The sequence below is a fragment of the Lampris incognitus genome, chromosome 14 (genome assembly GCF_029633865.1).
Source record: "Lampris incognitus isolate fLamInc1 chromosome 14, fLamInc1.hap2, whole genome shotgun sequence".
In the NCBI taxonomy this organism is placed as follows: Eukaryota; Metazoa; Chordata; class Actinopteri; order Lampriformes; family Lampridae; genus Lampris; species Lampris incognitus.
Window position 1 is genome coordinate 51046344 of NC_079224.1, and position 7343 is coordinate 51053686.

Consider the following 7343-nt stretch of genomic DNA (forward strand, 5'->3'; position numbering starts at 1 on the left):
AACGTAACGTCATTATGTCACTCGAACCCTCTTCCAGTCAGATACTCCTAAAGGGTTTTGTTTAGGTTCCCGTGTGGATTTAACAAAACAAGATCTCCGGTTATCATAGAAAAGCTACCAACAATATTAACCTGAATATTGTCCAAAAAAAAAAAAAAAAAAAGGTTCCGATTTCATTTGAATTTGGGAACTCCTTCAGTTCAGTTCACTTTTGCTTGAAATGAACGCCGTTCATAGTCCGTTCGGGTCTTGCTGCTCCATTAAAAGATAAGGCTACTACTAAGCTAAAAGTTAAGGTTATTACTAAGCTAAAAGTTAAGGTTACTACTAAGCTAAAGGTTAAGGTTACTACTAAGCTAAAAGTTAAGGTTATTACTAAGCTAAAAGTTAAGGCTAACTACTAAGTTAAAAGTTAAGGTTACTACTAAGCTAAAAGTTAAGGCTAACTACTAAGCTAAAAGTTAAGGTTATTACTAAGCTAAAAGTTAAGGTTAACTACTAAATTAAAAGTTAAGGTTGCTACTAAGCTAAAAGTTAAGGTTAACTACTAACTTAAAAGTTCAAGTTAACTACTAAGTTAAAAGTTAAGCTTAACTACGAAAATAAAAGTTACTACTACATTAAAAGTTAAGGTCACTACAAAGTTAAAAGTTAAGGTTATTACCAAGTTAAAAGTTAAGGATTACTAAGTTAAATGGTAAGGTTAACTACTAAATTAAAAATTAAGGTTACTACAAAGTTAAAAGTTAAGGTTATTACTAAATTAAAAGTTAAGGTTAACTACTAAATTAAAAGTTAAAGTTAATACTAAATTAAAAGTTAAGGTTTCTACAAAGTTAAAAATTAAGGTTATTACAAAGTTAAAAGTTAAGGTTAGCTACTAAATTAAAAGTTAAGGTTCCTATAAAGTTAAAAGTTAAGGTTATTACTATATTAAAAGTTAAGGTTAACTCCTAAGTTTAAAGTTAAGGTTATTACTGAGTTAAAAGTTAAGGTTAACTACTAAATAAAAAGTTAAAGTTAATACTAAATTCAAAGTTAAGGTTACTACAAAGTTAAAGGTTAAGGTTAACTACTAAATTAAAAGTTAAGGTTTCTACTAAGTTAAAAGTTTAGGTTAACTACCAAATTAAAAGTAAGGTTAACTAAGTTAAAAGTTAGGGTTATTACTAAGTTAAAAGTTCGGGTTAACTACTAAATTAAAAGTTAAGGTTAACTACTAAGTTAAAAGTTAAGGTTACTACAAAGTTAAAAGTTAGGGTTATTACTAAGTTAAAAGTTAAGGTTAACTACTAAATTAAAAGTTAAGGTTAACTACTAAGTTAATAGCTAAGGTTACTACAAAGTTAAAAGTTAAGGTTAACTACTAAGTTAAAAGTTAGGGTTACTACAAAGTTAAAAGTTAAGGTTAACTAGAAAAATGCTTTTCCACAGAAAAAGCGTGTGAATGCTGAGTTGCTGAAAGAAATGGCGAAAGCATTGCTGAAAATGGATAAATAGGAAAAGTCAGAAAGTCGCTAGCCTACCTGAAATACCTGGAAACTGAAATGTGAAATGGCTGAATATTTTAAAAGTTTTAAAGGTATAAAAAACTGAAAAATTTGCCATAATGTGCTAAATACATAAATAGTTTGATTGTTGAATGGTTTCTGTAGTTTAAAGTATGAAAAAGTGGAAGTGGTGCAAAGATTTCAAAGTGCTCCCAGTCCCATTACAGACACACAACAAGGCTGTAACACAACGTGCAAGCATTTGCAGCAATGGTTTACTATGTATGCAAAAGGTTTGATAGTCTGAAATATGTGACGCCCCCCCCCCCCCGCTGGTAAAAGAGTCCCCCCCAAGTAGGCCTATAGGTCACTGGACTGCTCAACCTGACCTGAACATTGTTCTTCTAAAAGAAGAAAAAAGAGCTACAGTACATCAGAAGAAATGCTCTTTATTTGTTATGAGAGGAGGGGTAGATTGAGAGGAGGGGTAGAATGAGAGGAGGAGGGGTAGATTGAGAGGAGAGGTAGAATGAGAGGAGAAGGGGTAGAATGAGAGGAGGAGGGGTAGAATGAGAGGAGAAGGGGTAGAATGAGAGGAGGAATGGTAGAATGAGAGGAGGAGGGGTAGAATGAGAGGAGGGGTAGTGATGAGGAGGAAGGGTAGTGATGAAGATGAAGGGTAGTGATGAAGATGAAGAGTAGTGATGAAGAGGAAGGGTAAGAAGGTTGTAGGAAGGTAGGACAGCAGGGAGGAAGGTTGTAGGAAGGAAGGTAGGAAGGTAAGAAGGTTGTAGGAAGGATGGTAGGAAGGTTGTAGGAAGGAAGAAAGGTATGTAGGAAGGAAGATGGGAAGATTGTAGGAAGGCAGGAAGGTTGTGGGAAGGAAGGTATGAAGGAAGGTAAGAAGGTTGTAGGAAGGAAGGTAGTAAGGTTGTAGGAAGGTAGGAAAGATGGTAGGAAGCAAGGTAGGAAGGTTGTAGGAAGGAAGGTAGGTAGGAAGGAAGGTATGAAGGAAGGTAAGAAGGTTGTAGGAAGGAAGGTAGTAAGGTTGTAGGAAGCAAGGTAGGAAGGTTGTAGGAAGGAAGGTAAGAAGGTTGTAGGAAGGAAGGTAAGAAGGTTGTAGGAAGGAAGGTAGTAAGGTTGTAGGAAGTTAGTAAGGTAGGTAGGAAGCAAGGTAGGAAGGTTGTAGGAAGGAAGGTATGAAGGTTGTAGGAAGGAAGGTAGTAAGGTTGTAGGAAGGTAGGAAAGATGGTAGGAAGCAAGGTAGGAAGGTTGTAGGAAGGAAGGTAGGAAGGAAGGTAAGAAGGTTGTAGGAAGGAAGGTAGTAAGGTTGTAGGAAGGTAGTAAGGTAGGTAGGAAGCAAGGTAGGAAGGTTGTAGGAAGGAAGGTAAGAAGGTTGTTGGAAGGTAGTAAGGTAGGTAGGAAGCAAGGTAGGAAGGAAGGAAGGTAGTTAGGAAGGAAGGTATGAAGGAAGGTAAGAAGGTTGTAGGAAGGTAGTAAGGTAGGTAGGAAGCAAGGTAGGAAGGTTGTAGGAAGGAAGGAAGGAAGGTAGGAAGGAAGGTTGAAGAGGGAGGAAGAGCAGTTAAGAAGTGGCAGAAGCTGATCAAATCTACCAGGTGTTGAGAGTTGACAGTAATTGGCCTGGCAGTTGAGTTTCAAATTGATATGTGACGTCACAATAGGACTGAACATTCTAACAGGCAAAGTGTATGGCAGAATTGCTAAACTTTAGAGCTGAATTGTTCAAAAACTATACAATATTTTTAAAATCTGAATAGGATTCTGAAAGAGCTGAACGTCCTGAACTGTTTAAGCTTTAAATGGGGGTTCTAGCTCAAACAATGAAGGAGGAGATACAGGTAAAAGGTGATGAGGGTTTCAACCTTTCCCCATAGACTTCCATTGTTTTGAAAAAGTAGAAAAAGCTTAATATGTCTAAAAGTATAAAAGATTTTAAAAAACCGAAATGTGAGCCTTAATGGGCTCAAAGAGATGAAAACTTTGAAACCTGAGTGGTTTCAGTGGCTAAAAGTATGAAGGAGTAAAAGAGGTGGAAAGGTTGCAAAAGTCCCCCATTGACTCCCATTCAAAAAATGGCTGAATAAAGTTGAATATTTCAAAAAGTTCAAAAGGTATGAAAAATCTGAAAGGGAAGCACTAATGTCCTTAATGAGTTGAACATTTTGATAGTTGAATGGTTTCAGTAGCTAAAAGTATGAAGGAGCTACAAAGTGTCAGAAAATGGGCGGAAGAAAAATAAATAAATAAAGAACTGCAAAGCAATAGTGTGAATGCTGGGGGCATTCACACTATTGCTTTGCCCACTACCTGCAAAGTTAGAAGTTAAGGTTAACTGCTAAGTTAACATAGTTAAGGGTACTATAAAGTTAAAAGTTAAGGTTACTACTAAGTTAATGACATGTTTGCTGTTCTTCCTGCGGATGTTGGCTCAAAAGAGGTCAAACACTGGTAACTTGATGCCAACAGCCACTAGTTAGCATAAGCTAGCAGCTGCAACAAGGAGACCAAGACCCACAAACTCAACAGGTTTTCAGTAAGTCTGACAGTTAAAGAGGCTTGGTGGACTCACATGGGTATTAATTCAGTTAAAGAGGTCTTGGTGGACTCACATGGGTATTAATTCAGTTAAAGAGGTCTTGGTGGACTCACATGGGTATTAATTCAGGTAAGGAGGGCTTGGTGGACTCACATGGGTATTAATTCAGGTAAGGAGGACTTGGTGCACTCACATGGGTATTAATTCAGGTAAGGAGGACTTGGTGGACTCACATGGGTATTAATTCAGGTAAGGAGGGCTTGGTGGACCCACATGGGTATTAATTCAGTTAAAGGGGGCTTGGTGGACTCACATGGGTATTAATTCATTTAAAGAGGTCTTGGTGGACTCACATGGGTATTAATTCAGGTAAGGAGGGCTTGGTGGACCCACATGGGTATTAATTCAGTTAAAGAGGTCTTGGTGGACTCACATGGGTATTAATTCATTTAAAGAGGTCTTGGTGGACTCATGGGTATTAATTCAGGTAAGGAGGTCTTGGTGGACTCACATGGATATTAATTCAGTTAAAGGGGGCTTGGAGGACTCGCATGGATATTATTTCAGTTAAGGAGGGTTTGGTGGACCCACATGGGTATTGATTTAGTTAAAGAGGTCTTGGTGGACTCACATGGGTATTAATTCAGTTAAAGAGGGCTTGGTGGACTCACATGGGTATTAATTCAGTTAAAGAGGGCTTGGTGGACTCACATGGGTATTAATTCAGTTAAAGAGGTCTTGGTGGACTCACATGGGTATTAATTCAAGTAAGGAGGGCCTGGTGGACTCACATGGGTATTGATTCAGTTAAAGAGGTCTTGGTGGACTCACATGAGTATTGATTCCGTTAAAGAGGGCTTGGTGGACTCACATGGGTATTAATTCAAGTAAGGAGGGCTTGGTGGACTCACATGGGTATTAATTCAGGTAAGGAGGGCTTGGTGGACTCACATGGGTATTAATTCAGGTAAGGAGGGCTTGGTGGACTCACATGGGTATTAATTCAGTTAAAGAGGTCTTGGTGGACTCACATGAGTATTGATTCCGTTAAAGAGGGCTTGGTGGACTCACATGGGTATTAATTCAGGTAAGGAGGACTTGGTGGACTCACATGGGTATTAATTCAGGTAAGGAGGGCTTGGTGGACTCACATGGGCATTAATTCAGTTAAAGAGGGCTTGGTGTGCTCACATGGGTATTAATTCAGTTAAAGAGGTCTTGGTGGACTCACATGGGTATTGATTAGGTTAAAGAGGGCTTGGTGGACTCACATGGGTATTGATTCAGTTAACGAGGTCTTGGTGGACTCACATAAGTATTGATTCCGTTAAAGAGGGCTTGGGGGACTCACATGGGTATTGATTCAGTTAAAGAGGTCTTGGTGGACTCACATGGGTATTAATTCAAGTAAGGAGGGCTTGGTGGATTCACATGGGTATTAATTCAAGTAAGGAGGGCTTGGTGGACTCACATGGGTATTAATTCAAGTAAGGAGGTCTTGGTGGATTCACATGGGTGTTAATTCAGTTAACGAGGTCTTGGTGGACTTGCATTGGGTATTATTTCAGGTAAGGAGGGCTTGGTGGACTCACATGGGTATTGATTCAGTTAAAGAGGGCTTGGTGGACTCACATGGGTATTGATTCAGTTAACGAGGTCTTGGTGGACTCACATGGGTATTGATTCAGGTAAGTAGGGCTTGGTGGACTCACATGAGTATTGATTCCGTTAAAGAGGTCTTGGTGGACTCACATGAGTATTGATTCCGTTAAAGAAGGCTTGGTGGACTCACATGGGTATTGATTCAGGTAAGTAGGGCTTGGTGGACTCACATGAGTATTGATTCAGTGAAAGAGGTCTTGGTGGACTCACATGGGTATTAATTCAGTTAAAGAGGGCTTGGTGGACTCACATGAGTATTGATTCCGTTAAAGAGGGCTTGGTGGACTCACATGGGTATTGATTCAGGTAAGTAGGGCTTGGTGGACTCACATGAGTATTGATTCAGTTAAAGAGGTCTTGGTGGACTCACATGGGTATTAATTCAGTTAAAGAGGTCTTGGTGGACTCACATGGGTATTGATTCACGTAAGTAGGGCTTGGTGGACTCACATGGGTATTAATTCACGTAAGTAGGGCTTGGTGGACTCACATGGGTATTGATTCAGTTAAAGAGGCCTTGGTGGACTCACATGGGTATTAATTCAGTTAAAGAGGTCTTGGTGGACTCACATGGGTATTAATTCAGGTAAGGAGGGCTTGGTGGACTCACATGGGTATTAATTCAGGTAAGGAGGACTTGGTGCACTCACATGGGTATTAATTCAGGTAAGGAGGACTTGGTGGACTCACATGGGTATTAATTCAGGTAAGGAGGGCTTGGTGGACCCACATGGGTATTAATTCAGTTAAAGGGGGCTTGGTGGACTCACATGGGTATTAATTCATTTAAAGAGGTCTTGGTGGACTCACATGGGTATTAATTCAGGTAAGGAGGGCTTGGTGGACCCACATGGGTATTAATTCAGTTAAAGAGGTCTTGGTGGACTCACATGGGTATTAATTCATTTAAAGAGGTCTTGGTGGACTCATGGGTATTAATTCAGGTAAGGAGGTCTTGGTGGACTCACATGGATATTAATTCAGTTAAAGGGGGCTTGGAGGACTCGCATGGATATTATTTCAGTTAAGGAGGGTTTGGTGGACCCACATGGGTATTGATTTAGTTAAAGAGGTCTTGGTGGACTCACATGGGTATTAATTCAGTTAAAGAGGGCTTGGTGGACTCACATGGGTATTAATTCAGTTAAAGAGGGCTTGGTGGACTCACATGGGTATTAATTCAGTTAAAGAGGTCTTGGTGGACTCACATGGGTATTAATTCAAGTAAGGAGGGCCTGGTGGACTCACATGGGTATTGATTCAGTTAAAGAGGTCTTGGTGGACTCACATGAGTATTGATTCCGTTAAAGAGGGCTTGGTGGACTCACATGGGTATTAATTCAAGTAAGGAGGGCTTGGTGGACTCACATGGGTATTAATTCAGGTAAGGAGGGCTTGGTGGACTCACATGGGTATTAATTCAGGTAAGGAGGGCTTGGTGGACTCACATGGGTATTAATTCAGTTAAAGAGGTCTTGGTGGACTCACATGAGTATTGATTCCGTTAAAGAGGGCTTGGTGGACTCACATGGGTATTAATTCAGGTAAGGAGGACTTGGTGGACTCACATGGGTATTAATTCAGGTAAGGAGGGCTTGGTGGACTCACATGGGCATTAATTCAGTTAAAGAGGG